The sequence below is a fragment of the Pholcus phalangioides genome, unplaced genomic scaffold (genome assembly GCF_987345545.1).
Source record: "Pholcus phalangioides strain wild (caught in Gottingen) unplaced genomic scaffold, Ppha-v1.0 ptg000024l_1, whole genome shotgun sequence".
Lineage (NCBI taxonomy): Eukaryota > Metazoa > Arthropoda > Arachnida > Araneae > Pholcidae > Pholcus > Pholcus phalangioides.
The window spans coordinates 15,070,089-15,088,096 of record NW_028301616.1 but is presented as its reverse complement, the minus strand read 5'-3'; the positions used below and the strand labels follow the sequence as shown (position 1 = coordinate 15,088,096).

The window sequence follows — 18,008 nt, the reverse complement described above, 5'->3', positions numbered from 1 at the left end:
CATCCGTCAGATGGACATTTTTTCAAACTCGAAGCAAATTTTTTTGCAAAAAATGCAGAGGGGGGAAAAAAATTGAAATCATTGTCAAAAACTCATCTTTTTCTTCTCTTTGAAATATGAAGTATTTTTGTGCTTAGAATTTGAATATCGATATCTTCGCGAGATCTTTTCCACGTATTAGGCAGAGTGTGGCACGCACAGCAGCTTTATTCTATAGCTTATGAACAAAGTTTGCTTCCAGCACAAAAAAAAACCCATTAATTTATAGTATGCAATACCGCCTCCCAAACAGGGGGGGGGGTGATTTGACGCTACCAGAAACCCTGTTTCTGAGGCAGAAATTGTTAGACTTTAGCACCGACCCTTGAATTGTTTGAAATGGTAATAGGCTGATGCACTGTTGGGATTTTATTACTGACCTTTGCATTTTTGGAATTTACTACTCACCTCACCTTTGCTCAGTTAGAAATTATTGTTGATCCTTGCACAAACCATAGTTCTCCAAACTTTTTGTGCCATCGCCCCCTTCTTCAAAATTTCGTTCTCTCATCGACCCCCGACTCAAGTGAACCCATAGGATCCTGTGTTACACTTGTAGTTTCTATCGCCCCCCTGGACCGATCCATCGCCCACCGGAGGTGATATTGCCCACTTTGAGAAACACTGTAAACTATATTTCATGTAAGTTAAATCTTGTTGGCAGCTGCACTGTTGGAATTCCATGTTGACATTTGCGTTGTTGGAATTTATTTGTTGACATATTTACATTGTTGGAATTACTTGACATTTACATTGTTGGAATTACTTGACATTTACATTGTTGGAATTACTTGACATTTACATTGTTGGAATTACTTGACATTTACATTGTTGGAATTACTTGACATTTACATTGTTGGAATTACTTGACATTTACATTGTTGGAATTACTTGACATTTACATTGTTAGAATTTGTAATAGACCTTTACATTGTTGGAATTTGTAATAGGCCTTTACATTGTTAGAATTCATTGTTGGCTCTTACATTGCCGCTTCATTGTAAAGATTTATTATTGACCTTTGCATTGTTAGAATTTAATATTGAAAGCAGCATTACTAGTTTTTTTTACCTCTGCATCATTATAAATTATTGTTGACCCCTTCATTCTCTGAAATAATTGGTCACTGCATTGCTGGAATTTATTATTGAGATCTTTGCATTGTTTAAAATGATTGTTGGCCACTGCATTGTTAGAATTCATTATCGACTCAACTTTGCATTGTTTAAAATGATTGTTGGCCACTGCATTGTTAGAATTCATTATTGACTCAACTTTGCATTGTCAAAAATAGTAATTGGCTGTTTCATTGTCGAAATTGATCTTTGTATTGTTATAGTTTATTATTAGCCTTTGCATTTTAACAACTCGTTACTGAATGCTGCACTGTTAGAAACTATTGGTGATCCCCTTGGATTATCTGAAATGATTATTGGCCGCAGCACTGTTGGAATTTAGTATGTGGACTCGCGCCGTCCACGGCTTTGCAATTTCCTGTCCAACTCGTTGGAACTGGTTGTGGTTGGAATAGCTCTGCATTGGAGTTCGTCAGAGACCATACGGTGGCCAGTCCCAAGTGTCCAAATGATGTCTAGTGCTTCATTGACCATCTTCTCACAGTTTGAGACAAATGTCAGGGACGTCAGAGGTATTGCGAACCTGCTGGTGCTCGACTTGAGTCTTACGTAAGAGATTTTGATCCATGAGTTAATTAAGAGGTTGCTCAGCTGTTGTCATCCTGGGATCGAATTTCTAGAAGAAAATGCGCTCATTTATAGATAAATAGGGTCTATATGCTAAGACACTCCGCTGATTTCACTTTGTTGCGCTAAGATAGCCTTGGTTATATGGGCAGTTCTGCTGGATTCATTTGAAAGCTTTATTTTATACAGGGTATCCTATAAGTAATAATGCGGCTTTTATCTCATCAACCGTTTGTCGTAGAGGTACGGTTTCAGTTTAAAAAATGCTTAGAATGTGTTCAAAAATTTTTATACGGTCTTCCCCCTCCCCCTACTGTGGTCCCTACAACCACCTCTATCATGGCTCTCTTTTCATTTGACTATCACCCGTGGCTTCCTTAGAGTAGCGTTTCTCTACCAGGGCCCATATGGCACCCCTTTCCCCCTCCCCATTGCGGTCCTGGGGTATTCTGTGGGGCACAGGAAAAGATTAAGTAGAAGGGGAGCCATAACAAGTGATTAAGGGGGGGGGGAGCATAGAGTGCTTTCATTTCTTTCTTTCAAACCGAGCACAACTCGGGTCTATCGCCACGGGCAATTTACCTAATTTACCTAGTGAGTTGTGCCGGAAGTGTAAGCGTGTGAAGTCTGATGCGTATTTAGTGTTGAGTCTGATTTTCTATTGCTGCCATCTATATGTCAGCAGTGAAGTGTAATGCTTTGAATTACAATTGTACCGTTTTTGTAGGCCTGTTGCTCTTTGTGATGAGACTTTTTAACGAGATCGGCTCGCATTCGCGATTCGAAGTTGGAAACCACAGAAAACCAACTTCGGCCGATCACCACTATGGTGCCGGTGGAGTTCGAATGCAGGACCTCGCGATGCAAGTCCGTCGCTATGACCACTCGACCGCCACAGCGGGCGGCCATAGAGTGTTGGAGAAAAAAATCTAAGTATGAGCCCCCCAAGAACATCACTTTGCTCAGGCCCCATGATCTTGAGAATGGTCCTGCATAGAACCAAAGCCTCCTAGATACTACAGTACATCTAGGAGGCTTTGATAGAACCCGCAAGAGGGAAGCCCGTTGAACTCCTGCCCAGGAGTCCAGAGATTGAACTTTTTTTTATAAAGTTTTTGTTCACAAGAATTTACCGATTCAATGAGTTGAGAGGGTCTCGCTCTTGGATGAGGGTGGGGAGCCCCTGGACAAGAAAAGGGAGTCACAAGAAGAAAGTATGGTCTGAAGAGGGGCCATGCCTTAGAACAGAGGGGTCTTTTTTTTTTAAGTCGCAGGCACTGCTTGCACCTATCGTCAAAAGAAGAGCACCCTTAAGGGGAGTTTGACATATGAATACATGAAATCGGGATAATTTCAATCCTTGAATGCGATTTGTACAAGGTGTTTAGGTGGAACGTTGATCAAGTGCTTGAGAGCATGAAATCGGACATGATCATCGAACACTCTGGATACTTCAGGGAGCACCGTAGTGCTCGCGAGCAACAGGTTGAAGATGTCTGCCTTAAGAGTATCCCAAAAACGCAAGGAGGCCATGCGGACTCCCAGGGTGAAAACACCGATCTAGAGCAAAAAAGAAATCGCGTAGACAAGTCATAAATGATGAATTTCAATCGGTTGGGATGACGAAGGATTGATAATAATATGGACTGTTTATTGATCGTCACCACCAATGAACCCCAATATTTCTTCATGTTGAAGGACGAGAGAGACTCACTCTCACACACTCCGTATATAATGCATTCCAGTCGTCTCTGATGATGAGGTTGCTAGATGCATCTTGATGAAGTGCTAAAAAGTCTCCTTGAACGACGGTTTTGTGTGATCATAATGATTATACAAATACAAATACAAATACAACGCCACAACAGGCAAAATGCCCAACGAGGTGGCTGATAAAAAGATGCCCATAAAAATATGGTTGTCATATGTTTCAAAAATACAGCAACCCAATTAAAAATGCAATTAACACAAATTACAAACAATATATACACATGATAAAATATTATACGATGCCCATAAAGATTACTTATGGTTGTCTTATTCTAAGAATGGATAGCTTCTCGATTTACCCCAACATGTTTATCGTATTTCTTTTTAAACGTGTCAATTGTGTTACAATTTACTACCTCCGGGGGTAAGCCATTCCATTTATTAACAACCCTATTGGAGAAAAATTCCCCGCGACACCATAACCTTGCATTGTCCCTCACCAATCGATACTGGTGTCCCCTTGTAAAAGCAGTCGATTGGCGGTGTACTAAAAGTTCATGGTCCATCCTATCCATCCCATTGAAAATTTTGAACACTTCGATCATATCTCCTCGACACCTGCGCTCATCCAATGTAAACATATTCAAAAAATGAAGTCTTTCTTCATAACTCAAGCCCTGTGTGCCAATAAGGACACGCGTAGCTCTTCTCTGCACCCCTTCAACCAAGTCTATGTCCCTCTGTAGGTATGGTCTCCAAAACCTTACAGCATACTCCAGTCCAGGACGAACTAAGCCTCGAAAAAGAGGAAGAATGACTTTAGGAGAACGCGAAGAGACCTTTTTGAAAATGAGACCAAGCATTCTATTCGATTTTTTGACAACCGCTGAACAATGTTCAGAAAACTTAAGTCGCTCGTCAATGAGAATTCCCAAATCGGTGACTCTAGTTGCATCCGGGATAGTGACACCATTCAACTCGTAAGAGAACCGTTGGTTGTTCGAACCAAAATGAGCGACCATGCACTTATCTACGCTAAACGTCATGCTCCATTCATTTGCCCATGCTGCAATCTTGTTTAAGTTGGTCTGGAGCAACTCCCTATCGCTTTCATTCCCGATTACCCCCATTAGCTTCACATCATCTGCGAATTTGCTAGTAATTCCATCGATACCCTGATCGAGTTTATCGATAAAAAGTGAAAAAAGTATGGGGCCAAGGACACTTCCCTGAGGAACTCCACTTGTGACGTCTGTCCAACCAGAGAATTCCCCGTTCACCATAACTCTTTGCGACCTATCTCTTAACCACGATTCTATCCAATTCAGCAAGTTGCCCCCTATTCCAATCTCGTGTAAACGCTTCAAGAGTTTGCCATGTTGGACCCGATCGAATGCCTTCTGGAAATCAAGGTAAACAACGTCGACATTTTTGCTCTTACCCAAAGCCTTAGTCACGTAATCATAGAAGCAAAGGAGGTTAGTTACACATGACTTCCCCTTCCTGAACCCATGCTGATTATCCGACAATACATTATTCTCGTCTATCCACTTCACAAACTGCCTTTTGATGATAATTTCCAAAATTTTCGAGAGGGAGCTCGTCAAACTCACTGGACGATAATTAGACACCACTTCTCTACTACCCTTCTTAAATATCGGAACAACGTTAGCCAGTTTCCAATCTCTCGGGACGATACCCTCAGCAACACTACTCCTGTATATCTGTGCGACTGGCCCCAACAATTCATTAGCACCTTCCCTGAGAACCCTGGGATAGATATCATCTGGTCCTGGTGCTTTGCTTGCACATACATTTCTTAGAAGATTTAGGACCTCCACGTCTTCCACTTGAATATCGTTGAGCGTTTTATTACCCCATGCAACACCCGTATATCGAATATCATTATCTCCATTAAAAACCGACGCGAAAAAGTCATTGAAAGCACTACACATGCCTACATTGCTCTCTACTTTTGAGCCTCCTATCGAGAGGGGGCCAACTGTCCCCTTACATCCATTATTGACGTATCGAAAAAATGATTTTGGGTCAGAGCCAATGTTATCTGCCAACCTAGATTCAACTTGCTTTTTACTATCCCTTATCGCTTTCTTCAACAGTCTTCTTTTATCAGTAAACAATGATAGGTCACCTCGTCCACTTTTATACTCTCTGAATGCTCTTTTCTTTTCAAGATAAAGGTTCCGCACGCTATCCGTGAACCATAGAGGGTGTGATGTACAAACACGCTTTTTTCGAACAAAGGGTATGACGTCGTGCAAAACAGAGGACAGCTTCGTACTAAATTCTTCCCATTGACTTACCACCCCTACTGATTCCAACCGGTCTTTGAAAACTTCCGCTAACCTTCTTCGCAAAACATCAAAGTTAGTTCTCCGAAAACAAGGAACCAATCTTTTGTTATCAACCTTACCCGAGGAAAAGTTACAGTGAAATCTGACGATACGATGATCACTGGAAGAAAACTCTTCCCCCACCGAAACATGTTCAACTAGATCCTCAGAACTAGTAAGAACTAAATCCAAAATAGCAGTACCCCTAGTGGCTTCTGATACATGCTGATACAAAAAATTTTCGAGCACAAACTTAAGAAAGTCTCTTTCATACTGATTTCCAGATGAAAGGTTCTCCCAATCAATACCCGGGTAATTGAAATCCCCTAGTATGAGAACCCTCTTTCGCTTACACATGTAGGAAATTTCATCGTGCATTTTGGCGATGTAGTTTTGATCCCTATTCGGTGGATTGTAACAAACCCCAACAATAAGCTTATGACGTCTTTTGTTCTCAAGTTCAACCCATATGGTTTCAATATCACTTCTCTGTACGTTACACTCTCTAGCCTTCAAACATGATTTCACGTATATCAACACTCCACCCCCTTTCCTATCAGATCTATTTCTCAAAAAAGTATCGTATCCGGAGATGTGTAAGAAAGATTCATCCCCATCGTTTGCCCAAGATTCTGTAATGGCTATAAGATCCAAGTCCTCCACAACTATCATAGTTTCTAAAAAATCTTTCTTGTTACCCAAGCTCCTGGCATTTATTAACACACATTTTAATTTGCCCGGTGGTTTGTTGTCAATCGAGAAGCCATCCAAGTCAGAGGTGGGTAATTCCCCGTCAGTACTGTTGTGATTATCATTAACTAACCCGCATTCCCGACTACGTGGTCTGGGAGTAAAAAACCTGACCTAAGACTATCGTAAACCTCCCAGACCCCTCTCTTATTTAGATGGATCCCATCCGAACGAAGCCACCTATCGGTAAATGCGGGAAGCTCCAAGAACGTGACCCCAAGTGAGGAGCAAATGTCCTTCAGGCCTATATTGAATTGGTTATGAATTATTCCATTTACTTCTTCCACCCCGGGGGTAAGTAGGAACGAGAAAAGAAGATGCGCTATCTCATACATTATACCCTTGTCGCGCCACCTTTCCGTGCCGGAATGCGTCGTTTTTTGCAATCATCCTTGGGATAAGATCCAACTGAGAGTAGCCTACCTCAGAAGATCGCATGGCTTGTAAGCCCAAAGAATGCCCAGTGATGCCACTCAGAATAGAGTTAACGATACGTGTACCGGGTCCCAGGAAGTCAGATTGTTCCCGAAACTTGGGTCTTTAACGAATGAAAGCATCCCGTGGGATTCGTGAATCCTCGAGAAAAATTTGGGAATTTCTGAGGTGTAGCCAGAGTTGGGAAAAAACCAGGATTTTTTTCAAAAACCCAACCCACTGGGTTTTTTCAGGGTTTATAATGCTGGAGCATGAGTAAAGCAAGTTATCTTTGCTGTAGCATACATAAATATAATAGACCTAGTAATATATGGCAAATTATATTTATGTAATTATTATATCAGTAGTGGCTCATTACAGAAAATTCTGGGGGGGGGAGAGTAAAATCGATTTGCATTTTACGATTAATGGGTTTATGAAAGCCCCCGTTTACATGAAAAATACAGGGTTCCCAGCAAAATCTGCTCGATCATCCCTGACTCTCCCTGACCGTGACTCAAAATTTTCCCTGACCAAAAAACGCATAGCACAGGGTTTACCACTCTTCCAGAGTCCAGTGTGTAAACTATCTTCCTCAATGCACAGCAAATTATGAAGGCATGCAAGTTTTTAAAGAATGACGCTCCTTCGAGACCACTTTCAAAATCACAGTGAAAAATGTACAAGTTGCAAGGTCCAGGTGGGGAACTGGATGGTTTTACCGCGTTGTCCATCCCTTTTTTAAAGGGATTTGTTTACATTTTAACTGTCCAATGCCAGTGTCATAATTTTCAATAAATGAAGCACTTTTATTTCTAGCTCTGTCTCTGCAAAGCTCTTTGTAAACATTCTTTATTCCTCTATATGTTCTAAAAATACAGAAGACAATCTAATGCTATTGGGTAGCATCAGAGTCACAAAACCTAGAATGTGTGGCTCTTAACCAGGGGTGCGAAAGAGCATTTTAAAGGTGTGAGACTAAAAAAAAAATCATGTTGACTGGTTATTCAGGAAAATTAAAATCACGGGCGGCTTCCCTATCCAGATCAATTTCAGGAGTCAAAGTCGGGGCCTGGACACACCCATCGTGTAGCCGTTTCCCAACCTATTTTGTACCCATCGCCCCCTTCAGAAACTTTCTCTCATAACCCCCAACGCAATCTAACCCATAGGATCCTGTTATACCCGTAGCTTCTACCGCCACCCCTGGAACATTCCATCGCCGCCCACGTTTCTCTGGTGTAGCCTAATATGACCAGGCCGCACTGTGGGTCGTGGAGCTTCCGAGATGGGTCGTGTATAAATCCACTGACAATCAGGAGCTATTGATCTATGTATTTGTCACGACCGAAACTCGATCCGTACGGGGCTTCTGATATAGGTCGTACTAACCCACTTACAGCTACGGATTCTTGATTTTGATCACGACTGAAACCTCTGAATCGCAAGGGGGGGGGGGGGGCTACAAACCCACTAAACCAACGATTCTTAACCGGTGCTCCGTGGCCGCTCGAGGGAAATAGAAAAAAAAACCCAGTAAATTTGGATAAAATTTGATCATTTTTGTCGCACCACGGTCATTTTCTGCACACGAGGGCTAATTTGACCGGGACCTACAATTTATTGCCGATTCCGAACGGCAGCTTGTTTTTTATACTCATCGAGAGGTTAGTGCGCTAACCCCTCGATGGGGGACTCCCTGCGGTAGCAAATGTTTGCTGCGGTCAAGTCACGAGTCGCACAAATCCACTTACAGTTCTGTTATAAGTTACATGATTGCGTCACTGGTTTCACTAACACTGAAGAATAAACAGACCCACGTGGATCGCGGAGCTGATCTTGTTGATTTTGGGTCGCGGCTGAGGAAAAGGTTAAGAACCTCTGTATTAGAGGCTCCACTGAATACGTCATGGCAGTTTGAGGTGCCACAGAATTGCCTCGCGAACGTAAAAATTTCAAGAGAGAATTCCCGCCTCTCTCTGTCTCTCGCATGACATTCTATCAATTTATAGATGTGTGTCACATGAAAAATGTGTGCGTTTCTTTTTTTTTTCCTGACTATATTATAGGTGTCATTACGCACGAGATGGGAATTTTCCTTGATGAGGTTCCGTCCCATTTAATGCGCTGATGCTCGTCATCACAATTCTCGCGATTTATGTATCCTTCCAGTAAATAATGGTGTCCGTCCGGTCGATAGAAAGATGGTGGTGAGGGGGGGGGGAACCCTTGATCCGACCGGAATGAAGATATAATTCTTATTTCCTTTTGGAGTTGGTCGGCCGACCGACCGACCACCAAGTGAGTGACCGGTGGTCTGCCTGTCGCAGACCATGAAATTTCTCCGCCAAGGATTCACGCTTTGACAGACTAAATGCGTACTCACCGTGAAACAAAACCTTCAGGTCTGTCCGGCTTAATCCGCCATACTCGATTGAGTTACAAATGACCATAAATATTTAGTAGTCCAGAGGATTAAAGGCCTAGGATTAATGCCCTGGCGGCGACAGCGTGATTTCGAATCACTGGGTTCCTGATTTGCGAGTTTTCTCTCGAACTATCGGCTATAATATGAACACGAGTGGCTATCGCGAAAAAAAACCCAAAAAGAATTTAGCCGCCCCCCTTTCCCATACTAATTTTTTAGACCACCCATTCCTCTCCAATTTTATCAACCTGGGCCATTGCCCGCTCAGGCCTCCCATGTGCCTTTAAATACGCCACCGTCTTAAAGTCACTCTTTTCGTCACTCGCATGCTTGCACACTTTCTTGGTCATTTGTTTGGTCAAGCTTTTGGCACACCTCGTTTTCTAGATCACTCTTTTGGTCACTGCCATGCTCACGCACTTAGGGGCATACGCAGGATTGACCTTCGGAAAGGGCAGAGAACTCTTGGGGGGGAGAAATTTTCGTCCCGAGAAATTTTGAGTGACCTTTAAAAAGCATTCAAATTAACAGAAATTGGTCAATATAGCATATAATGGGTTTCCTATTTTCAGCAGCTGCAAATTAAGAGGTATAAGGAAAAGTTTTACATAGAGAAATCAATCAATTTATGTAATTTTCTTTAGATATTTTACTTTTTCACCGAAATATCAATTTCCCCCTTAATTTTTTGTCTGCTTGGAGTACGTACGCCTCTGCACACACACTATCATTCTAGGTCACACTATCGCTCGATCATATTCTTGGACACTGTTTTGGTCACTCATCCCGGCCGTCTTAACAGCAACATGCGGGCCCCCGGCCAAGTGTGTTTTTTGAGGCCTTGACTGGCTAAAAATGCTTAGGTACAAATTTATTTGGCTGCTCTCGAAAATTTCGATTAGATCTCATATTTGTGAGGCCCCCGGGCAATGACCAGGCGAGTCCTGCGTTTCCCAAAGCAGAATGTTTTTCATTGTTCTGCAACGACCCCTCGGCTAACTGGAAATGTTCTGCAGTAAAAATTCCTATAATAGCGCAATTTTCCTTAAAATTCTTCTAGATTGTTCTGCAGTAGCACTACGACGTATGTCGCAGATTTTGGCATATTCTGCTTTGGGGCGTTGCGTTAATCCTTTGAGCGGTAATGATGAGATATATCTCGTCTCCATAAAAAGCCACTTATTTCATCACTGACAAGCCCCAGATGTTTAGTAAAATTGATTTCTCTACGTAAAACTTTTCCTTATACCCCTTAATTTGCACCTGCTGAAAATAGAAGTAAAGCCTACTTCATTAAAGATGATGTGGCATTTTGAATGGGGGTTTAGTGATTTCTAATTGCCGCTTAAAGGGTTAAGATGGCACTGGGCCCACGGGTAAATGGTTTTTCTGAGTCCCCTACCATATGTTTTGAGACTGTTTGCTAATATTTATATGCATAATATCAAAATTCCTAATGAGATCTCATCACGTCTTCCTCTGCACTTGAGGCGCCCGGGTGGGCCCATACGTTCACATGCTTGTACAGGAGCTACGCCACTCTTTCGATCATTCACATGCTTGAACACGCTCTAGGTAACTCTGACGATCGCTCACCGACCTTGTCCCACGCTCTTTACGTCACTGTTTTGGTCACTCACATACTTTTTTTGGTCACTCTATTAACTGCTCGCTGACCAACTAGACCAGTGATTCCCAACGTGGGCGTTAACATTCCATCGCCGGGGGGCGGTAGAAACTACGGGTATAACATGGGATCCTATGGGGTTAGATTGCGTTGGGGGGCGATGGGAGAAAACAATTTCTGAAGAAGGGGGGGGGGGTGATGAGACAAAAAAAGGTTGGGAAACTATGAGCTAGACGGTTTTATGGTTTTTACTTCCTGTGAGCAAAATTAAATTTTCCGCATTTTTCCTAATTTTCTTCACCACTGATTGCTCAAAATTTACCGTTCATCCGAACTTGCTGCTTTGGGCAAGGACACGCTACACCCTTTGCTCCCCATAAATACGCCTCTGCTATCAGCAACACACCCTCCCCCCTCAATTTGGGGATGTCAGCGGGACCTCAACTAGAGGGGTCGAAAGTTCTAACCCTTACACCCAGCATCTGTTTGCGGCCCTGGGGATCAAGACTACTACCACTACTAATCAGTGCCGTCTTAAAACACATTGGGTCCACCAGGGGAGACCTCAAGTGTAGAAAGGGCCTCATTAAAATGATATCTGGTTAAATTTTCAGTCAGTGAGTATGCAAATTGTGTAAAGGGTATTTGCAGGCGGGTGGGAGGGGGGGCCCAGAAAAATCACTTTGCCCGAGGACCTGTGATGCTGTTACCGATTTCCCAGCAAAATCTGCTTGATCATTTCTCTGACTTTCCTAAACCAACATTCATAAATTTCCCTGACCAAATATCATAAATATCCGACTTTCCTGACCAAATCTCAAAAATTTCCCCGACCAAATATCATAAATATCCGACTTTCCCTGACCAAATCTCACAAATTTCCCGGACTTCCCTGACCAAATCTAATAAATTTCCCTGACTAGGCCTCAAAAACTTCCCCGACTTTCTCTGACCAAATCTCAAAAATTTCCTTGACCAAATATCATAAATATCCGACTTTCCCTGACCATATCTCAAAAATTTCCCTGACCAAATATTATAAATTTGTGACTTTCGCTGACCAAATCTCACAAATTTCGGACTTTCTCTGACCAAATCTCACAAATTTCCGACTTTCCCTGACCAAATCTCAAAAATTTTCCCGACTTTCTCTAACCAAATCTCACAAATATTTCTGACTTTCCCTGACCAAATATCATAAGTATCCGACTTTCCCTGACCAAATCTCAAAAATTTCCTTGACCAAATATCATAAATATCCGACTTTCCCTGACCATATCTCAAAAATTTCCCTGACCAAATATTATAAATTTGTGACTTTCGCTGATGCGGCCCTGGGAATCAAGACTACTACCACTACTAAAAAACTACTAGCAAATCTCACAAATTTCGGACTTTCTCTGACCAAATCTCACAAATTTCCGACTTTCCCTGACCAAATCTCAAAAATTTTCCCGACTTTCTCTAACCAAATCTCACAAATATTTCTGACTTTCCCTGACCAAATCTCAAAAATTTCCCTGACCAAATATCATAAGTATCCGACTTTCCCTGACCAAATCTCAAAAATTTCCTTGACCAAATATCATAAATATCCGACTTTCCCTGACCATATCTCAAAAATTTCCCTGACCAAATATTATAAATTTGTGACTTTCGCTGACCAAATCTCACAAATTTCGGACTTTCCCTGACCAAATATCATAAGTATCCGACTTTCCCTGACCAAATCTCAAAAATTTTCCCGACTTTCTCTAACCAAATCTCACAAATATTTCTGACTTTCCCTGACCAAATCTCAAAAATTTCCCTGACCAAATATCATAAGTATCCGACTTTCCCTGACCAAATCTCAAAAATTTCTCTGACCAAATCTCACAAATATTTCTGACTTTCCCTGACCAAATATCATAAGTATCCGACTTTCCCTGACCAAATCTCAAAAATTTTCCGTGACCAAAACTTCATAATAAATACATATTTCGAAGTGACTTTCTAAATTTCGAATTTTTGTTTTTCCGAGTTTGTTCCGCCCCTCACCCACACAGAACTTTTTTTCTGAATTTTATCAAATATTTGCATATCTCGCCGACTTTTGCCAGATATCTTACAATTTTACCTGAAAACACTTTTCATTTCTTTGACTTTCTAGGTCGTTGGGAAGACTGTTAGGACGGCCCAGAATTAAACCGATCACACACACACAGTGATCTCATTCACACAACCATTAATTACAAATATACAGATTATGATAATTGAATGATAAGGACGGTCATTATTGAATGATAAAAGATCATTATTATCCGCATAATTACGATAGAAAATTTACATACCCATGACGCGGATCTCATTGAAGATACAAACTCCGTGTGGGGAGGAGAAAAAAAAAACTTTCTTGTACACAAAAACACACACAGTACAGTAGTAGTTACCGAAACGGTTGTCGGTTCGGAACTGAAGAGAGAGAGAGAGAAGAATATCGTCTGACAGGTGGTTTGTTGTTTAGTTGCGCGCCAACCTCTTTCTCCCTCCTTTCATCTCCAACACACGCTACGTACCTCATGGGAAGTATCCGGTCTGCTGGAGGGTTACTCTCGATCCGAAGTTTTCCGGTCGCCAAAATTATCGCCAAAGAAACTTTTCCTTTTTCTTTGGCTTGGATTCTACAAATTCAGAAATCATGGGAAAAGTTTCTCAGGGCTGTCATTTCAACTTTTTCTGGGGAAGGGGGGCAAAGAACATGTACCCAATGTATTTATAATTATATATATACACCATTTTTAGTGTATTTTCAAAAGCCGGGCTTCCCCGACCCCTCCAAATGACGGGCCTGGAAAAGGTGGAAAAATACAGAGAGCGCGGGGGGGGGGGATGTATTTACAGGAGGGCCAAGCCATAGGCGGAGATAGACTTGAAAGTCTGGGGGGGACACGATGATTTCTGGGGAGGGGGCATGATGATGATGATGATGCCAATTCGTATATAGGGGTCATTCAAGTATTACGTCAACATCAGGGGTGGCTTATTAAGCGAGGCTGCAAGAGGTGTGGCGCACCCGTGCGGCAGCGTAGATTTTAGTTAAGATCCCAAAATGTAATAAAGTAAAAATTCACATGACATCACGCTTTTCACCTGGACAACGGAAACGTTGAGAAAACTTGAGGAAAAAAGACAGGGCCTTTGACCGTAAATACTAGGAACAAGAATGTAAGCTATCGGCGGCTCAAGACAAGATCTGTACCCGTGCGGGACTTATTTTTTGCGGGTCCTGCCTATCCCCTCATAGCCCCTATATCTTGCGTGAGGAGCCCCTAGGCTAGAATCTTTCGCTGGACCCAAGCCAGATTTTCCATGGGGGGGGGGGGCTTCTACAGTTAATTTATAGTATGAAAAAAAAAAAACGATAAGGATTTGGTCCAAGGCCCTCAAGCTGGAACCCTGTCAGCTCTACCCTTTGGGGTCATGCCCCTTCCTCATAACGTATCCAAACAATTTTCCTAACAAAAAAAAATTTTTTCGCCCTTTCATCTCGTATTTTGCGCCCCTCCAGAGCACAGACAGAGAACATTTTCTTTGATTTTTTTTCGGCCAAACTTTTCTTTGCTGATTCACCTCAGATTTAGCTCCCCTCTTGCGCGGCACCCCGAGCGGTCGCAGTGAGTCGCAAGGCCAAGCGCCACCCCTGTACTCTATGCTATGACAAGGCGCAAGTGTGCATTTTGGTTCTCCTCATCCAGAATTTGTTAAAGAATAGTCGAATGAAAACAAAGGAAAAAATTCGGCTTCTTACTTATCCGGCCCCTGGAGTACAAAAAACGCCTTTGAAAAAATTTTCTTAATGAGAAACAACCTCGTTATACATCATCCTTAAAGGATAAGTGATGATGGCTCACAAAAATAAGTGTTGTTTCAAGGATTAAGTTATTTGGCATTATTAAGAATGGTAAAATAATTCTGGAACAAAAACCCAGAAAAATCTACTTCAAAAGCGGGACGCATGGTCCCACACAGTACACAATGGTGTGTGGCTTTCTTCTGAAACAAATCAGGTTTATCTCGTGGTCCTCTTTACCGAAACCCTGAAAGCCTCCTGCCAGTCGCCACGGGACGGCATATGAGGCTTCGCACCCGGGCGGCAGGTAAGCTCGAGCCACCCCTGACCAGGGGGGAGTGGGTTTCCGATTTGCTGACAATGGAGAAGGGGAGGTTGAGGTCAGATGATGCTTACGTCATTAACCACCCTTTATGAAGGTACGAAATATTCTTAATGACATCTTATTCGGTGCTCCAAAAGCGGAAGAAAACCTTTCGATAGTTATTGGGTACCTGAACTAAATTCTTCCTATTGATAAGTCCCCTACAGAGCCACTTTAGTGATCTCTAAATGTTTCACGGATCCTTCAAGTGCTCTAGAAATGTGTGCGGGTCGCTCAAGTGCTTTGGAACTGCGACACCTATCACTCAAGTGATCCGTAATGATGCCAAGGATCACTTAAGTAATCTGGGAATGTTCCGCGGGTAACTTGAGTGATGTAGAACCGCACTGGGGGCCGCTTAAGTGCTCTGAAACTGTGCCACATGTCACTCAAGGTATCTCTAAATGTGTCACGGATCGTTTCAGTGTTCTGGAACTGTGTCGCAGGTTACTAAAGTGATCTTTGAATGTGAAAGTGATTTATCTTTGAGGCCTACTTCAGTGATCTGAAATGTGCCACGGGCCACTTAAATGCTCTGGAATTGTGCCACGGATCACTTGAAAAATTTGTATATGTGCCGCTTAGTTCATTTTTATAAAATTAGGTCTGAGAGGGGCAAGCCATATCAGATAACCTTCAGGGCCACATTTGGTCTGCGGATCAAGGGTTTACCATGTATAGCTTGGTGGGTCACAATGAATTTCTTAAAGAGAAATTTTGAGTTCTTACCTTTCAAATAGCATTGAAATTAACAGAAACTGATTATAATAACATATATAAAGGCATTTTCTTTCGAAATTTTAATTTTTTTAAAGATATTTTTTGCATGAAGAAAATAACTGTGTAAACGCCTGGAGGGCTGCACGAGACCCCTATGCCCCGCCCCCCCCTCCCGCGTACGTTTCTGATCCCACAAACATGCGTTAGGAGGTAAGGGGAAGTGCTGACGAGAGAAATTTTGCTGACGGGGAGAGCGGTTCAGAGTCTTGCTGACAAGGGGGGGGGGGGGGGGAGTCAGAAATGGCTAAAAATTTGCTGACGTAATACTTGAACGGCTCCATACGCAAATACATAAAATAAATCGGCTTTACGTTTGACGCTTGGGGCGGGGTGCATCCCCCCCCCCCCCGATGGGCCAAGCGAGCTATAGCTCAGGGCGGAAAATTTGAGTGGTCAAATGGAAAATTAGAACGGAGAGAAGAAATTTGGTAAATTTGTGTAACTCACACGCGTTAAAACCATAAATCCACCTCTGTCTGGAGAGCAAGGGGAATAGGTCAGTGAGCAACCAAACAAGTGATGCAGAGAGTTTGCACGCACTTGAGTGACCAAAACGCAAGCACGCGAGTGACCTACAGAGAGTGGGGGGGGGGAAGCTCAGTGGATGATCAGAAGAGTGACCTAGAGCTTGTGCAAGAAAATATCTACATCCAGGCAAAGACCTAGTGCTTTGTGCAGGCGTGTACCCAGAAATTTCGTTCGGGGGAACCGTATTGATAGAATTGATTTGGCCATCTTTTCCCCTTTTTTCGGACATTTTTTCACATTTCGGGGGGACCAGACCCCCCCCCCCCCACTACGGCCTTGGCTTTGTGAATGATCAAAAAAGTGATTTAGAGCGCGAAGGACAAGGACCAGGTCAGTGAGTAACCAAAAGAGTGTGTGAGCATGGAATGACCAGAAGAGAGCAATGTTTCACCCAGAACAGTGTTTCTCAACCGCCAAGCCCCTGCCATCAGTCAAACCCGGCCCCAGAATGATTTAGTTTCATTTCTCCTCATTCATTTTCCATTAGTCGTGTGTAGGACTTCCACTCACATAAAAGAAGTCAACCGGACCGCGGGCTTCCAAAGGTTGAGAACTACTGACCTAGAGAATGTGTGGGCATGGGAGCAAGGCCACAACCATATTGTGGGGGGGGGGGGGGGGTAGTTTGGTGCCACAGACGCTGAGTTTATTGTTTTCCCTCTTCAAAATTACGGCGGGGAGCCAAATTGGACCCTGGAACAAGGTGACAAAGTAGATTTTCGTTTCTGGTTGCGGACCTGCATGGGAGTGACCTAGAGTGTGTGCAAGCATGTGAATGACCAAAAGAGTGATTTAGTATTTTGAGCAGTGAGCAATATCACCCCCCCCCCTCGGTAGTGATGAAAAGTTCCGGGGGGGATAGGAACAAAAAAGTTAAAGAAGGGGGGGGGCGGCGAGATAGAACAAAAAGTTTGGGGAACTATGATTTATAGAGTGAGGATCAGGTCTGTGGAAATCAAATTTTCCTATGTGAAGCTTAACCGAAGCACGTGCACGTCTCTCGATCCTGGCCATGCAGAAATTAGGCCCCATATGTTTCACTGCTCTCAGGAAACCAATACAGAGGACTCCTATAACGGGAAGTACATTTGGCGTTTCCGCCACCTGCCGGAAACCGCAGTATAAAGCCAAATTGAAGGAGAATCACCCTGGAATACAATATATTAGTATGTAGGCTGCATAAATTTTCATTGACTCAGTTGGTTCGAAACACATAGCCCCGGGTCCCTGTGTAATCTGACCAATTAATTCTCTACAAGCTTTAATGAGTACGCTATATAACCTAGTAATTCTCTGATGGGTACGTCTAACCCGGAGTGTCGCAGCGGTTGCTTGTTAACGGGTAACCGGTAGGCCCAGAAAAAAGTCCCCCCCCCCCTAAAATATTGAAAACTTTCGTTCATTCATTCTAAAATGATTTTTTTCAACAATTCTTAATTTGTATTCATTCTGGATTTTTAATTCTGAGCCTACAGAACC

At 42.7% G+C, this 18,008-nt stretch overlaps 1 protein-coding gene across 2 annotated transcripts in view; it reads right to left on the bottom strand.

Moving 5' to 3' along the window:
- Nucleotides 1-13,571, bottom strand: part of LOC149068826 (protein phosphatase 1 regulatory subunit 16A-like) — a 58,167-nt gene extending 44,596 nt beyond the window's left edge. Inside the window, exon 1 of one of the 2 annotated variants that reach the window (XM_089251404.1) lies at nt 13,359-13,571. The gene's annotated coding sequence lies outside the window, so the exon portion shown is untranslated. The remainder of the gene's footprint in view (nt 1-13,358) is intronic. The other variant, XM_089251405.1, reaches the window with a different exon arrangement.
- Between the last annotated feature and the right edge of the window lie 4,437 nt (nt 13,572-18,008).